At 40.3% G+C, this 17421-nt stretch overlaps 1 protein-coding gene across 4 annotated transcripts in view; it reads left to right on the top strand.

Annotated features, from left to right (window-relative positions):
* LARGE1 (LARGE xylosyl- and glucuronyltransferase 1) overlaps window positions 1-17421 on the top strand; it is a 605088-nt gene that overhangs the window by 299380 nt on the left and 288287 nt on the right. The window lies entirely within an intron of this gene.

The following is a 17421-nucleotide window of genomic DNA, read 5'->3' on the forward strand; positions in this document are numbered from 1 at the left end:
TCTCTCCTCGCCTTGCTGTGAGCTTCATGTTCCAGCAACACTGAACTGCTTGTGGCTCCCCACCCTCTCCACAGTGTATCCTACCTGGCTGTTTTTCATCATACTGCTCTATCTGCCCATCCTCTCTCCCGCTCTCCCCACCCCCAATCTGGCAATCTCCCTTTTATCCTTTTAGACTTTATATAGGCATCATTTCTAACAAGAAGCCCACTGTAGCCCTTAGTCTGGGTTGGAACTCCTCTCATACCCTGTGCATCTTTCTATCATTATATTTATTATGTTATGTTTTATTTATCTACTCACGATGAGTCTACTCTGGTAGAATTTGGATTTGCTGGGCACAGAGACCATGTTTTATTTTTCTGCATCCCCAGTATCTTTGCAAAGAACTTGACATGTATTATGTGCTCAGTATATGTTTGTTTGTTTAAAATCTGGAGAACTCCATTCATAGATAACCTAATGATGTCTTTATTCAATCACTTAACTAATATATCCAGCTCAGACATAGTTCATTTTCACATCCGTGCCGCTATATAGCTGATAAATTTTCAGCAGATCTTTTTCACTGTTTAGACTTTAATTTCTATATTAGTTAGTTTTGCTGTGAATCATTTTACTCCAAAGCTTATTTGGTCCAGAAACAACATTTATTTATTTTGACTGAATTCATCTGGGTGATTCTTTTGCTGGGCTCTGTTACATGACTGCAGTTCACTTGAGGGTTGGCAGTACATCAGACTCACTGCCCTCTTAGGGAAAAGCAGGGAGTGGGAGAAGGGAGAAACAAATAAATAGATAAGAATATCAGGTTGTGGTAGGGGCTGTCAGTGCCGCGTGAGAGCTCTGTCCAGTTGTGATTTTGGTTACACAGCGGAGGGGCTGAGTGGGGCTTGGCCCTATGTCTTCTGACAGGAGTTAGACACCCTTTTTACACTCCCATTGCTGCTGCACAATTTTTGACACTCTTTGTGATTCTGCCATCTTTATCTGGTGCTTTATGACAATATTGAAGACACCAGATATTTCTCAGGCTGAGCATTGGAGTCGATGAGTGGCTCTCAGCATTTTATGTGTCTACTCCTTGTCTCCATTAAAGAACTTGGATCCCTCCCTAATAAAAACAAAAAGCCCAGCATGTAGAAATGCAATTTGTGTGATTACAGATATTCAATTAGTTTATTTCTCAATCATGGCAAATTTTAAGGTCATAAAAGCTTTTGGTGTTGATGGCAGGTGTAAATATTATTATTGTTGCTTAAGCTGCAAATCAAATAATTCAATAGTTGTTGAAACTGTAAGAAGCCTATTGAATATAAACTTTACTCCTACAGTAACTGTGCAGCAGAAAGATGATACATTTAAAAACAGCAGTTTTATTAATGTCTTCTGATGGCAAACCATACTTCCATGGAGGAACAGGAATGTAAGCAAGCAAATTCTTGGTATGTTTTATGAAAATTCTGTACGGCATATCAATGGTTACCTTGATCTTCTTGGACCAGATGACCACTGTACTTTCCTGAACTTCTCCAAATGAGGGTGATTCTGTGAACTGATATGCTGGTTTATAATGAATTAAGATATCAAGACAAAAGGACTTTTGAAAGACTTTTTACTCAGCAAGTCCAGCTATAAATAGCTTCACTGCCTCCCAAGCGGTTATGGGAATTAACTGGTACATGATTATAAAATACTTTGACAAATGAAGTACCTTCCTGATGTTAAATAATAATATAATCATAATGGTGCAGGATGCTTCTTTTGGTTTTCACTGCTAATTACAGTAATTAGATTTATTTTCTAGACAAGATTTTCGGCAGATTTTCGTTTTAAGGCTTGCTTTGTTATATCAAATCAATTTTAATTCAGCATGCCTAGTGAGTGTGGGCACACTATAGTTTTAAAAAATTAGTAAAAGAGCAACGTGGGTGCTCTTATCGACCAATGCCAGCACTGAAAATTGCTGTAGCCTTTTGTAAAGAATTTCCATAATATGCAAAGACCTTGTCCCTAAATGATGATTAGGAACTCTGTCTAAAAAGATAGTCCTAGCTAAGAAAAAGCTTTCATGAAAGAAATATTGTTTATAGTCAGAAAAATTTGGATGATGCTTAAAAACAGTAGGAATAAATAGTGGAACATCCTTTTATAGAAAATCCTATACTCGGTTTTTAAAAGTATGCTATAATACGGACCACTGCTTATGATATAAAATAAGTGACAATATATTGAAAAGTCATGTGTCTAGTATAGATTCCACTAGAAAGACATGAGCCTGTGTGACGCCCACGCGTACAGATACATACATGGTTAAAACACAGGATGGTGAAAGACTGATAGAAGTAAGGTTGATCTTGTTTGTGTTTTCTCTGTTACATATATTTTTGTTCATCTCATTTTGCAGCCCCTATAAAGAAGAAAAAAGTAATGATTTATTTAGAAAAAATTGCATTCTGAGTCTATATTTACATAGTAGAAAAGGTTTACCTAGTAGGAAATAGCACAGTAGCTGTCCCTGTCACCCATACGGAAGGCTGTTCAAAGAAAAATGGGAGAATGCCTTGACCGCTGATCCCAATTGCAGATAAACTGAGAACTGCAGCTGCTCTTCAAAACAAACAAACAAACAAAAAAAACAGTGCTCTTGAGCAGAGAAAAATATATTTATTTAATAACTGAGTGTCTACCTCTTGGCCAGGAAGTCGACCAGCTTGTAGAAATTTAATATTTGTTTGCTAGGATGATCTACTGAATGACTCTCACACTCTATAGCCTGTTTGCAGGAAAGAGCTGGGTTGTTTGCTTTACTTTACATTTCAAGTGGTTTTTCCTTTTCATTTTTCTTTTCTTCTTCTTCTTTTTTTTTTAATTTTACTTGTGTTGCTAAAGAACATGAAGGATAAAACAGCATATGTGTGACCAGTAGCTACATGTTATTGCCTTATTGCTTATTCAGGCTTATACTTATTATAGAAGAAGCTTCTAGATGGTGAGGGCAGGAACATAGGATTTGGATAAAACAAGCAGAACTGTTCCAGTTCTTGCCGTGTGTGAGCTGGGTGACCCCAGGCAGGTCACTATGCTGCTTGGGGCTTTGGCTTGTTTCCCAACCAGCCATAGAACAGTTTTGAGCATCCAAAGAGATACTCTATGTAAAACATTTCTTTGTTTTATTTACTTAACAAACATGAATATAGCTCTCATTCTGTGCCAGGCTCTGTTCTAAGTGCTTTTCGGATGTTTAATTCATTTATTCACTGTAACACCTCCATGAGGTAAGTGCTGTTGTCCCCATTTTACAGATGATGAAACTGAGGAGGAAGAGGTTAAGGAGTGTTCTAGTTAACTAATGCTGCCAGAATGCAAAACACCAGAGATGGATTGGCTTTTATAAAAGGGGTTTTATTTGGTTACACAGTTACAGTCTTAAGGCCATAAAGTGTCCAAGGTAACACATCAGCAATCGGATACCTACGCTGGAGGGTGGCCAATGGTGTCTGGAAAACCTCTGTTAGCTGGGAAGACACATGGCTGGTGTCTGCTCCAAAGTTCTGGTTTCAAAATGGCTTTCTCCCAGGATGTTCCTCTCTAGTCTGCAGTTCCTCAAAAACGTCACTCTTAGTTGCACTTGGGGTATTTGTCCTCTCTCAGCTTCTCCAGAGCCAAGAGTCTGCCTTCAATGGCCGTCTTCAAACTGTCTCTCATCTGCAGCTCCTGTGCTTTCTTCAAAATGTCCCTCTTGGCTGTAGCTCCTCTTCAAAATGCCACTCACAGCTGCACTGAGTTCCCTCTGCCCCTCAGCTCATTTATGTGGCTCCACTGATCAAGACCCACCCTGAATGGGTGGGGCCATGCCTCCACGGAAATATCTCATCAGAGTTATCACCTGCAGTTGGGCGGGGCATATTTCCATGCAAACAACCTAATCTAAATGTTCCAACTTGATTCCCACTAATATGTCTGCCCCACAAGATTGCATTAAAGAATATGGCTTTTTCTGGGGGACATAATACATTCAAACCAGCACAAGGAGTAAGAGAGTAAGACAGGGCCTAAAGTCACACAGAGAGGATGGACAGAGCTGGGTTTGAACCCAATTAACCTGGCTTCAGAGTCTGAGTCCTTAACGACTATAAAGCAGTAGAAAGTCATCATTTCTAGTATCGTTTTTAATCATCATTGAGTGACAACACAGACACTGTTATCATTACTGTGATCTCCATCATCATCATCATCCCCCTACTTATGTATTTTTGAGGTGCTGAGTATAGCGTAGAAGTGTGGTGTAAGAAGAAAAAAATTTGAAAGATCTGGACATCAGTGTTCTAGCAGGACTTGAGAAGATAGCATGAACAGGTGATACCTTTGAATAGGTAAGAGATTTGTGCTCTGTGGCCATGCACATAAATGTAAGCCCTAAGAGTCCTAGTTGCTGTGGCTCAGATGCTCAGCCTCCTCACATTTGACCTTCATCCCAGCCTGGTGCGTTCCATGGCGTTAGCCCCTGAAATGCGTGAGGATCCTAAGGCTCTGAGAGGTTAAACAGCTTGTTCATGGTCAAAGGTGAATAAGTGTTGGTGCTGGGATTCCGTCTTATCTTTGCTAACACTGCAGTCCATGAGGCCTTTTGATTTTCTAGAAAATGGCTCTGTTCTCCCGTGGAGGGCTTTTCTTGTCCCTATGTCTACCAAAGCTCCTTGGCCTCTCACAAACCAAACACTCACACTGAAAAACCCTCATTCCATCTGTTGTATTTTTCTGAAATGAGAGCGTTTTAATTGCTAAGTATAACACATTCACTGAGCATTCATATTGATGCCACAGACTCTTTTCCTAAAACTGCTGTTCCACTGTAAAATTTAATAATTAAATTATTTCAGCTCACATGTCACCATATACTTTAATAAAAACAGAGACCCCGGACTGCCTTGTAGGGTCTGTGGCATATAAGAAAGGAAAACAAGGAAGAAAGCAGTGGTTTAATCTTCTCTGCCTCTTTGTATTACCATATTTATTGCATCCCAACCTGGAACACGGGAGCAGTTAAGGAAACCATAGGCAGCAGGAGCATTGCTCGTTAAGAGTAAAGCCTGCAAGCGCTCCTGAAGATGAAGCACACACTCACTGCCTTCTTTGGTGTAAAAGTGCAGTCTGTTCTGTCTAGACTTGATGTCTGCAGCCATATCTGTGTTGCTGTTAACCCAGACAAGCTATGTGGGAGCCCCTCTAAATTAAGACGCAAGCTAGCCTGTCCAAGCAGAAGCCTCTTCTCATGGGTCTAAAGCAGTGCTCCCCAAATAACATATATTACTGGGAGCTGGTATAAAAGACTGTTTTAGATGTTATACAGATTTACAATTAAATAACTTTGAATTGTACATTGAAAAAATTACTCCTTTGTGGTTCTTCTGATTAACTTACTGTCTTCAGCCGATACATGCACTTTGGCATAAATATATTCTTAACATCTGTGTAACTTTTGTTGTTCTCCCTTTGAACAAAGAGAGAATGGAACAGAGGCTCATATCCTTTGGCTGATATTGGAATTTGCACAGCCCTTTCATTAAAACTATTTCTTACCCTCCTGAGTTATGAACCGAATGAGAAATAAGACTCAGAAGTCACACATATGGAGAATGAAGTATCACCTTTTTGCTATTTCTTCTGATTGTAAAATGTTCTTTCCACTAAGGCCACAGTCGGACCTTCTCTTACCCCAGGCAGAGGCAGACCTGGGCAATTGAAGGACTTCTCCACATGGGATAGACATTTATTGCAAGGCACAGCTCTCTGAGGATAGAAGCCCACAGACAACTGCGCAGAATAGGCCTAATTTCCGCTTCCAAACTTGCATGTCAGATCTTCACTCCCCATCTTAGCCAAATGAGTAAGGGAGATGCAAAAACTTACATGTGCTCCTTTATTTTTTCTTTTAAATGATGGCTTTATTGAGATTTATTTTATATACCAAAAAGTTCACTCTTTGAAAGTATGCAATTCAGTGGTTTTAAGTATTTTCAGAGTTGTTGTGCATCACACTTAACTAATTCCATAATATTTTCATCACCCCAGGAAATAACCCTATTCCATTAACAGACACTCCCTACTCCCCCCTAACCGTAACCCCCAGGCAGCCACTCATCTGCTTTCTGTCTCTGTAGATTTGCCTTTTCTGGACATTTCATAGAAATGGAATCATACAATATGTGGTGTTTTGTGACCGGCTTCCTTCACTTAGCCTAATGTTTTAATGATTCATCTGTGTTGTAGCATGTATCAGCACTTCATTTCTTTTTATGGCTGAATAATAGTCCATTGTATGTGTACACCACATTTTGTTTCTCCTTTTAACACTTGATGGACATTTGGATTGTTTCCACTTTGGGGCTACTCTATTAATGCTGTTATAAGCCTTCCTGTGCAAGTTTTTCTATGAACATGTTTCATTTTTCCTGGGTATAAATCTAGAAGTGGAGTTGCTGGATCATATAGTAAATCTATATGTTAACCTTTTGAGGAACTTCCAGACTCTTTTCCAAAGTGGCTGCAGCATTTTACAATCCCACAGCAATGAAAGTGTTCCAATTTCTTCACATCTTCACCAGCACTTGTTATTGTCTATTATTTTGATTATTGACATCGTAGTATGTATAAAGTGGTATATTGTGATTTTGGTTTTCATTTACCTGACATCTAATGATGAACACTTTTCATGTACTGATTGTCCATTTGCATATCTTCTTTGGAGAAATGTCTGTTCAAGTAATTTGTCCATCTTTTATTTGGGTTATTTGTCTATTTACCATTGAGTTGTTCATGATTGTTTTGCTATCTTGGGTGCCTTGCATTTGCACATGAGTATTAGGATCAGCTTTTCATTTTCTGTGAGAAAGCCAGCTGGGACTTTTGTTAGGGCTTGCATTGATCATTTTGGGAAGTATTACCATCTCAAAATTAATGAATGGTTTCTATTTATTTAGGTCATCTTTAGTGAGATCAGCTATTAATCTTATTTAGGATTCCCGATAGGTAGTGAGTTGTTTCCTCTTGGTTGCTTTCAGGATTCTCTCTTTGTCTTGTCTTTGGATGGTTTCATGAAAACTAGGTGTGCATCTCTTTGATTTTTTCCTACATGGGGTTCCTTGAGCTTTTTGAATCTGTAGATTAATGTTTTTCATTAAATTTTGGGAAGTGCTTGGCCATTATTTTTCAGATATTCTTTCTACCCCTTTCTGTTGTCTTCTCTACCGTTACGAGTATGTTGTGCTTGATGTGATCCCATAGGTGTCTGTGGCTCTGTTCCTTTGTCTTCATTCCTTTTTCTTTTTGTTCCTCAGTCTGGATAATCTCAATTGGCCCACTTTCAAGTTTGCTGATTCCTTCTTCTGCCAGCTCATCTGCTTTGGAATCCCTGTAGTGAATTTTTCAGTTTAGTTATTTTAACTTTTCAACTCCAGAATTTCTTTTTGGATCTTTGCTATGATTTCTATGCCTTTATTTATATTCTCTGTTTAGTAAGATATTGTTTTCATATTTTCTTTCACATTAAAAAGAAAACAAAATTTGTTTTAGAACAGTTTAAAATTTTTAGAAAAATTGAGAAGATAATGCAGAGAGTTCCCGTATACCCCACACCCAATTTCCTTTTTTGTTAACATCTTACATTAATATGGTACAGTTATCGCAACTAATGAACCAATCTTGGCACATTATTATTAAGGAACATCAATATTTTGTTCAGATTTACTGTTTTTACCTAATGCCCCTTTTCTGTTCTAGGATCCCATCTAGGAGATATGATTACATAGTCATCCTGATTCCTTAGGCGCCTCTTGGCTGTGACAGTTTCTCAGACTTACTTTGTTTTCCATGACCCTGACAGTTTGGGAAGTTCTGGTCAAGGTATATTATAGAATGTCCTTCTATGGCATTTGTCAGATGTTTTTCTCATGATTAGAGTGGAGTTATAGGTTTCAGGGAGGAAGACAAAGTGGCATCCTCATCACCTTATATCAAGGCTTTATGCTATCAACATGAGTTATCACTGTTGAGGCTGATCTTCATCACCTGACTGAGGAGGTGTTTGTAGGTTTCTCCCCTTCCCATGCTTGATTCTTTAGAAGGAAGTCACTTTTCACAGTCCACACTTAATGGAGTGGGGAGTTGTGCTCCAGCTCCTTGAAAGCATAGTATCTACATAAATTATTTGCAGTGCTTCTGCATGGAAGATTTCCCTTTTCTCACCCATGTATTTATTTATCCAATATTTGCTGTATATGAGGATGCATTCATGTGTATTTATTTGATACTTTGATTTATAATCCAAACTACTTTATTTTGTTGCTCAAATTGTTCTGGTATGTAGTCATGGGGAACTCTTTCAATTAACAGCTATGCCCTCTGTCATGCCATCATTTTAATTTTTTGTTTGTGATTTTTGGTTTTTGGTTTTTTGAGCACTTCCTTACTTTCTGGCACTATAAGCTACTCGAGGCTCATCTTGTATATTTCTTCCCTCAGCCCTAAAGTCAACTATTTCTCTAAGAGCCTTGTTTTCTTTTCTTGGAGAGTAGTGTTCAAGACCAAGGTCTGGGAACTAGGTGTGCTCATTGCTACTCTACTGTGGCTGCTTCTAGGCTCTCTCAGCTGACAGACAGGAAATATATATGTGTGTGTGTGTATGTGTGTATTAACCTGAATATATACACTTATCCATAAACATTTCTATATGAACCAGCTGTATCTATGTTTAGCTAAACATGAGTTCATACTGATGTTTCCATCTCTACTGTATTGCCACATGGATTATTCTCACCTCCTACTCTCATTTATCTGTAAGCTCCTATAGCGAGATACCTGGCTCTTAGCATCCTCTATACATTTATTTAATTGTTCAAGTGTACATGTATGTTTTGGTGTCCTAGGCTGCTCAATCAAATACCATGAAATGGGTCAGGCTAAACAATGGGAATTTATTAGCTCGTGGTTTGAGTCTGGGAAAAAGTTCAAATCAAGTCATCAAGGTGATGCTTTTTTCCTGAAATGTGGTTTTCTGGGGCCAGCTGTGGGCGATCCTGGGTCCTGGGCTCCTCCGTCACCTGGTGGCAGTGTGTATTGTGGCCTCTCCTGGCCGCTTCTGGCCTCTCTGTTCTTTTCTGGGTTCTGTTGAATTTCAGCTTCTTGTTTCCGTGGCTTTCTCTTTCTCTCTGTCTGAATTTCATTCCATTTATCAAGGACTCCAGTAATAGGATTAAGACTCATCCTGATTGGGCTGGAGCACACCTTAACTAAAGTAACCTCATCAAAAGTTCCTACTAGCAATGGACCCACACCCAAAGGAACAGATTAAGTTTAAGAACATGTTTTTCTAGGGTACATACCACTTCAAACCACCACACCCAATATGTATATGTGTATCAGAGTTGTTAACCCATACCTTTGGGGGATGCAGCTTTATCGAGTAGAGTAGGATGCTATATATATTTTCTTTTGCCTTTAGTCTTACAAATGACTGCACTCATTTCCAAAATTACTAGGGTCAGCTCTGTTTTACTCCTTCTGTGAGCTTGTTTTTTACATTTTCAATAGATTCTTTTGTCTTATTCTGCATTCACCCTGGGATCCTACCCACCCCACCCTGCTCCACAGCCCTGCCATATCTTAAGTTATTTTTTATTTATATATGTTAAGGTTCACTCTTTTGTGCTGTCAAGTCTTATGGGTTTTGACAAATGCATAATGTCATGTATCCATCATTATTGTATCACGCAAAATAGTTTCACCACCCTTAAAAATCCCCTGCATGTCACCACTCAGGCTGAACCCAAACCTCTAGCAACCACTAATCTTTTTACTGGGTCTATAGTTTTGCCTTTTTCAAACTGTCATATAATTGCAATCATATAGTATGTAGCATTTTCATATTGGCTTCTTTCATATAGCAGTATGCATTTAAAATTTGTCCATGTCTTTTCACAGCTTGATAGCTCATTGCTTTTTATTGCTGAATAGTGCTCCATTTTGTGGATGTACTGCATTTTGCTTTATCCATTCACTTATTGAAGGACTTCTTGGTTACTTCACTTTGGCAATTAAGAATAAAATTGCTGCTATAAATATTTGGGTGCAGGTTTTTGTATGGACATAAGTTTTCAAATCAGTTGGATATATACCTAGGAATGTGAATGCTAGATTGTCTGATAAGCTAGTTTAGTTTTGTAACAAACTGCCAAAGTGTTTTCCACAGTGGCTGTACCGTTTGCATTCCCACCAGCAATGACTTAGAGTTCCTGTTGCTCCAAATCCTCAACAGCATTTGGTATTTTCATTTTTTTTTCTTTCTCTTTTTCTTTTTCTTTTAACCCTGGTAATAGTTGTCTAGTGGTACCTCATTGTGGCTCTGGTCTGCAATTACCTAAGGAGAAACAATGCTGAGCATCTTTTCATATGCTTATTAACCAGCTGTCTGTCTGCTTTGGTGAAGTGTCTGTTCAGATCTGTTGCCCATTTTTTAATTGGATGATTTGTTTTCTTATTGAATTTTAAGAGTTCTTTTAATATTTTGTGTACAAGTCCTTTATCAGATGTATGTTTCGCAAATGTTTCCTTTCATGGATAGTGCTTTTGGGGCTGTATCTAAAAACTAATTTACCATGACAGTGCTATAAAATTTTTTATTAAGTACCTTTTTTGAATTTATGAAAATAATGAGCTGACTTTAAAGAAGATTATTAAGTCAATGAGAGTGCAGGTTGATGAATTTGGCAAGAGTCTCAAAGAGAGGGGCACGTGACTGGGTTTGGGAAAACAGTGGGCCTATGAATGACCTCAGGCATAGGTTCAAATTCTGGTCCTGAACCTACTAGCTCTCTGAACTTGCATAAGTTGCTAAAGCTCCACGAATTTCAGTTTCTCATCAGTGCAATAGAAATAAGCATGGTTACCTCCTAAAGTTGTTTCTCCCATATATAAGAATTAAGATTGAATGTTTATCAAGGTATGTAGCAAACATGAATTGTCTATAAAATCCTGGCACTTTGGTCGGTACTGGATATGATTTTGTAAGAGACTCTGTAAGAGACGTTTGGATGGGCTAATTCGGAAGCTGACAACCACAATGGCACGTGATAAGGCCTCTGATAATACCAAGTACCTTGTGAAAGATGGGAAACTCTACAAAGTCAGGGAAGGCTTAAGAGGAGGGGTCATCTGCCTTTTGCCTTGGATGCCAGATAGAGCGAGGAGGAGTTGGCCTGCTGAGAAGATAGAGAAGGGCATTACAGTCCAAGGGGACTAGGAGAAGGGGCACTGACATGTGCAACTATCTTTGGTGTTCATGCAGTGGTGCAGGAGAGAAAGTGGGAAAGGAAGACGGTGCCCAGCGAGGTTGGGAGTGGCCTATGCTGATTGTGGGTGTAGATTCATCCTGTGGTGCAGCCGTCTTGGGAAATGAGAGGGTGTCACCAAGCATTGTTACTAATAGAGAAATGAAGTTTTCTGGTGATTTACTTTAAAAATTAGAATGCTTTCTTCTTCAATGATGTTACTGCCACTTTCTCGTTTCTCCATACGTTCTCTTGAGAGAAAGGAAAGGGGGGAACTGACATTGAAGCTCTGAGAGGTCTCTTGCCTTAGGAATACCCATTGGGGTATGGCCCATTAGTGCCTGTGGAAGGATAATTGCTAACCCCTGTCAGAATTGTGGGTGACTGTATTAAATCGGATTAGTTTTGGCTGTGATAAATGACAGACATTTATTTCTCTCTCATGTTCAAGAAGTCCAGGGATGTGCCAGGGCTGGGACTGCAGTCCATTTGTCTACTGCTCCTCTGGGGTGCTCTTCTCATGCTTCAGGAAAGCTGCAGGGGCTACAGCCATCACATTACATCTGCATTCCTATCAGTAAGAAAGGGGGAAGGGGGAGAAGAGCATGCTGCTGTTTCAAGATGGAAGATACTTTGGAGGGAGCAGGTCCAGGGGCAGGGAGAGCTCTCTGAGGAAGTGACCCTTTAGTATATTCCCTGCTAGTGTCTGTGTCACAGGTTTTAACTCAGTCATTCTGACAATAACTAGGGGGTAGGAACTATTATTAACATCCCCATTTTGCAGATCCAGAAATTGAGACCCAGAGATTAAGGAACTTGCCCAAGTTCACGTCATTAGTTCATGACAGAACCTGGATAAGAAAGTTGGTAATTCAGCTCCAGAGTCCCAGTTCCTAGCCCTTAGGCTAATCTGCCTCTCAGGATTTGGCAGTTGATTGGGAGTGGGGGGTTTGGAAGGGGTAGGGACCCAGGCGATGCTCATGTTTATAGCACCTCTAGCACTGAGTGGTGTATCTTTAGCCCATGCAGGAAATGCAAGAGTATGTAAGGAGCCAGAAGATGGCAAAATTATTTCTGTTTTGAAAACTGGTTTAGTTATTCATTAGTATTGTCATTCAGAACAAACGTGACCTACTTCATATGCCAGGCATTGTTCTAGCATATCACAGAGTGCTTGGGATACAGCAGTGAATGACAAAGTCTCTGTCCCAGTGGAGCTTGCATTCTCCAGGAGAGATACTAAACAAATACTCCATAAATAATGAGCAACTTGTTGGTGTTAGGAGAGCAGTTTTTGGGGCCTTCTTGATTTTGAGGCACCTGTGGGATATTAAGGTAGAGCTATCTGAATCAGTGTTGGATTTACAAGTATAAAGCTTGATTCTGGCTTATACTGAGGTTCCAAGGACAGTGGTCTGGGTAGTGTTCCCTGTGCTTTTATCGTGGCGTGGTGGACCTTAGAGATGAAGACACTGAGAGGTATACTTTGTAAGAACAGCATCCTTGAGATGATACCCAATTCTCATGATGGTTTCAAAGGTGGGACTTCAGTGGGGCCTCTCCCAAGCATTACACTTGCTGGTAAGCCTGTAGCTGATGGCTGACACAGTATTAGCAAACTACCAGGGCCCCAGTGGTCACCTGGGCTGGGACCCCTAGTGGGTCCTCAATTATGCATTTTCAAATGGACACTTAATTCTTCTAATGAGGGGAGGCAATGAGTCAAACTAACCCCTTTGACAATGCAAACACCAAATATTGTTCTAACAATGAGATAAGTTTCTTTCCTGATTCACTGTCCCTTCCAGAAAAATACTTGAAAATACATCAGAGGAAGAAGGACATGGGAGGGGAAAGCCTTACAGGAAGGCATGCAGCATCATCCTGCCTTATGTCACACCTGTCCATCTTCTGCTCTGAAACAAGATTAACCTCCTGAAATTACAACTTTGATCTGGTCCCTGCCGAACTTGTAAACTCATCAGGCTCTTTCTCTTAGGCAATAAAATCTGCAGTTCTTAGCCCAGCCTGCTGTTAAAGTCGTGTCCTCTGACATTATTTTCTGTTTGTCTCCCATTCTCATTCCTGGCATACAGTAGGTGTCTAGTAAATGTTGTTTCTGTATGATCCACCCAATTAAGACTCTCATTCTTTCATAGCCGTGTCCTGCACTTTCCCACCTCTGACCCATTGCTTAATGTAGTACATCATCCTGCTGAATGCCTTCCTCAACCCTCCATCTTCATGCATCCAGAGGTCCAGTTCGGTTGTCATGGATTCTCCACAAACGGCAAGTGGTCTTTTTTGCCTTTGCCTGGCTGTAGCTGTTGGGCTCCTCTTTGGAGAGCCATCATGCATGGTTGTGTGCAAGCTGTGAACCACCCAACTCTCGCAGCTCCCAGTTCCCTGGGAGTTGCATCATTCACAGCCTATACAGTCCTATGCTTGTAACTGTTATGTAATTATTTGTACGCTCTCTTTCTCTTCAGCAGAGAAGACTCATAGCAACTTGCATTCCCTATCCTGCCTTATGTGTACTTGTGGCTTAATAGCTCTTAGTTGGATCTTTATCGTTCAACCATTCTTCTCCTTCTTTCTTCCTTCCTTCCTTCCTTTCTTTCCTTTCTTTCCTTTCTCTGTCTCTCTTTCTTTCTTTGTTTTCCATGGATGGAGGAGGTAACTGAAAATACTAGATTTGGAAGGTGATGTAAAAGTGGTAGAGAAAATAGCAGTATCTTAAGTTAATATTGATAATAGTATGTATTGAACTCTTACCATGTTCCAGGCACATTATCTATCTTACCTCACTTAAACTTCAAAATTACCCAATATAGTATGTATCATTATTACTTCTGTTTTTAAGATGAGGAGAATGAGCCTAGAGAGATGAAGTTACTCCCTTAAGGTGACTTAGCTAGTAATTAATGCATCTGGGGTTCCAACCCAGGTACTCTTGAGTAGAGCACAAGCTCTGACCCATTGTTATAGAGTGTGCCACCAACAATGTTTACCTTCTTCTGGTAGTGTTTACAGTAACATAGAAGGAGGAGATTGGCTTTTCTTGTTGCACAAATGTTCAGTGAACACCTGTTATGTGCCAGGCTCTCTGCTAGGCCCTGGGGTTAGGGATGAAAAGATGGATCCTGTCCTCAGAGGCCTTCCAGTAGAAACAAGGAGGCAGATGTTTGACTATGCATTCACAATGGCTTGTTGTGAATGATAGATTAGTCTTTCACACAAGGTGCAGAGTTGGTAGAAGAAGGGGACAAGAAGGGGCTCAAAGAAGGCTTCCAGGAGGAGAAGATGACTTACAAAGAGAATTTTGAAGGATTAGCAGGAATTCACTGGGCCTCCACGTAGTGGGAGGGTATTTTTGGAGAGGGAACAGCACAGGCCACAACAGAGATGTGTGGAAAGCATGATGTGTTGGACCAAATATAGGTTGTTTGGTTTGTTTGGATAGACGCTCGTGGCTAAAATTAAGCCTTTCTTCCATTGTGGATGAAAAGGCAAATTGACAATTATATAAGCTTACCTTTATCCATACTCCATGAGTGGATCCTGTGGGATTCGGGGAGAGTTGCACCATTGCTGAAGGCTAAATGGACCATCTCTCTTCTTGATGATTATCTACCTAGTTACCTCTGTCTTGGCATTCAGGTAAGTCACTGACCAATGGGTAAACACACCTTCATCCCCTCATGCTATCATTCATCACTAAGACCTACTAACCGTTCTGCTGACACCTTCTTCTGGGAAGCAGATTGACGATAAGGCAGTCATGCCACCTTCCACTGGGTATTGGTGATTCATGGGAGAATTTGCAGTGTCCAGGCACTGGGTCCCATGGAGAAATTCTGCAGTGCGGAATTTGTTAATTTATTCAGTTTATCAACTGTGAGCACCTATTATATGTTTGGCAGTTTGGCCTTGGATAGTAATTTTCTTTAGGTCTAGACTCACCCACCCAGCTCCACCTGTCTTCGCCACCTCACCTTAAACTTGGTGCACCCAATCCCTAACTCGTCGTCTTCATTCAATGTGCCTTTCTTGCCATATCCCCTGTCCTGAAGAAACCACCAACTCAGGAACCTGAGTATATCCTTCTGCTTCTCCCTTTTCTTCAATCCTATATCTAAGATCTAGTCTCCTGAAATCTCACTGCATTCAGCCCCCTTGTTGCTCTTCTTCAGACATTGTCTAATCATATCCTCATTTCACATGAACCTACTGTTAGGACCACTTCTATTTTCCTTATCTGTCTACTCTCCACTGCCCATTCATATGTTCAGTTTACTTATTAAACTATTACTACTTTCCAGGCACTGAGCTATGTCCTGGGACTATCCATTTGAATACAGCTGACATGATCCTCTTTGACCTTGCTGATCACACAGTCCAGTGAGAATGCGGACAAGTAAACAGTCAATTACCATGTAAGAAGTAGGTAGTATGTTGAGTACATGGTGCTGAGATAGCCTAGGCATGGGTAGTCAGGGAAGAATTCCAGGAACAAATGATATGAGACCTAAGAATTGAAGGCTTGATAAGAGATAGCCAGATGCTGAACAGGTAAGGTGAAGCGTGATGGAGGGGAGAGCAGCAAGCTACATGTGCACTTCATGAGAGCAGGTATGTTGTGTGTTTTACTACTGTGACCCAGCATCCAGCCCATCACCTGGCAATAGTATGTGCTCCGTAAGTATTTATTGAATGAGTAAATGAGAGGGTTTTCTGTGAAGCAAAACGAATATGCATGGGCCTCTGGGGAGAGAGAGTATCAGGTGCATGAGAAACTGAAAGATGGTCTGCATGTATGGAACATGGAACAGAGGTGGGGCACTTGCACAGGAGGCTGAGAACTAAGAGGCAGGTCGTGTTGCTCCCTCAGGCCTGTAGCAAGCAGAGTCCAGACCGTTGGCCACGTTGCCTTCTCTGTTATCTCATCTCCCTCCTTCTCTGCTCCCACCCTAGAGTCCCCACTGCCCATCTCCTTTCTGTCCTCCACCTCAGTGTCTTCAGGGCTCCATCCCTGGTGTGCTGTTGCTCTCCTTAGATTGTGTCCTGTCTCCCTTTGACTCCTGCGAAAAGTATATTTATCATGTAGAGCACTGATTCCTCCTCTCCTTACACTCTGACCTAATCAGACTTAAACTCTTGTTTTTCGTTACTCCCATTGAACTTTGTGTTCTTTTATAGTCATTATTATATTTAATTGCAGATTAAATTGTGAAATGTATTTAATTGTGAATCATCTGTCTCTCTGAGTAATATAAGCTTCTTGAAGTCAGAAATCAGGTCATTCTTGTCTTTGGGTTTCCCACAGTGCCCTATTTCTAATAGGTGCTCATTCATGGTGCTGCAATTTATATTGTTATTTTTAATAGCCTAATAGTATTTATGATAGTAGTTCTTCTTGACCAAAATACTGCTTTGGGCCTGGGAGCCCCTCAATAAGGCACAACAGCTTTTATTATCCTATCTGTGTTTATTGTTGATGTTATCATTATACATGGCACTTATTATCTCATTTAATCCACATAGTAGCCCTATAAGGTAGTTTTTATCACTACTTTACAGAATTAACAATGCAAAGGGTGTAAGTGACATGCTCAAAGTCTGCATGAAGAAATGTCAGAACTGGGATTTGAGCCCATTTCAATTTGACTCCAGGCACTTTGCTCTTTAATACTGTGTAATTCTGTTTTGTATTTTGGGTGTTGCCCAGAATTGGCTGGTTGACTGAGGTTGAATAAATAAAAGCTGTAGACATATTAAAAGTGTGGATAACCTGATATTTTGTGAGGGATGACTCCATTTTTACTGCTTGGTGTTCTTTTGGAGAAGCACAGTCAGAAAATGGAACTTCGCACTGTGCTGTATGAGTTGCTTCTTTCCAGTTGCATACAGCCAGTCTGAAGTCTTTGCCCTCAGTTGCATACAGCCAGTCTGAAGTCTTTGCCCTCAGTTGATACCATTCTGAAATAATGCCAGTATGCCCAGGTGATCGATAGATGTAAAGGGTTAGTCAAATTGTTAGAGTGTGCTCTATTTTACATATTTTGGAAATGCAAATGTCCTGATCACAGGGATG

Source organism: Choloepus didactylus, chromosome 8 (assembly GCF_015220235.1).
Source record: "Choloepus didactylus isolate mChoDid1 chromosome 8, mChoDid1.pri, whole genome shotgun sequence".
In the NCBI taxonomy this organism is placed as follows: domain Eukaryota; kingdom Metazoa; phylum Chordata; class Mammalia; order Pilosa; family Megalonychidae; genus Choloepus; species Choloepus didactylus.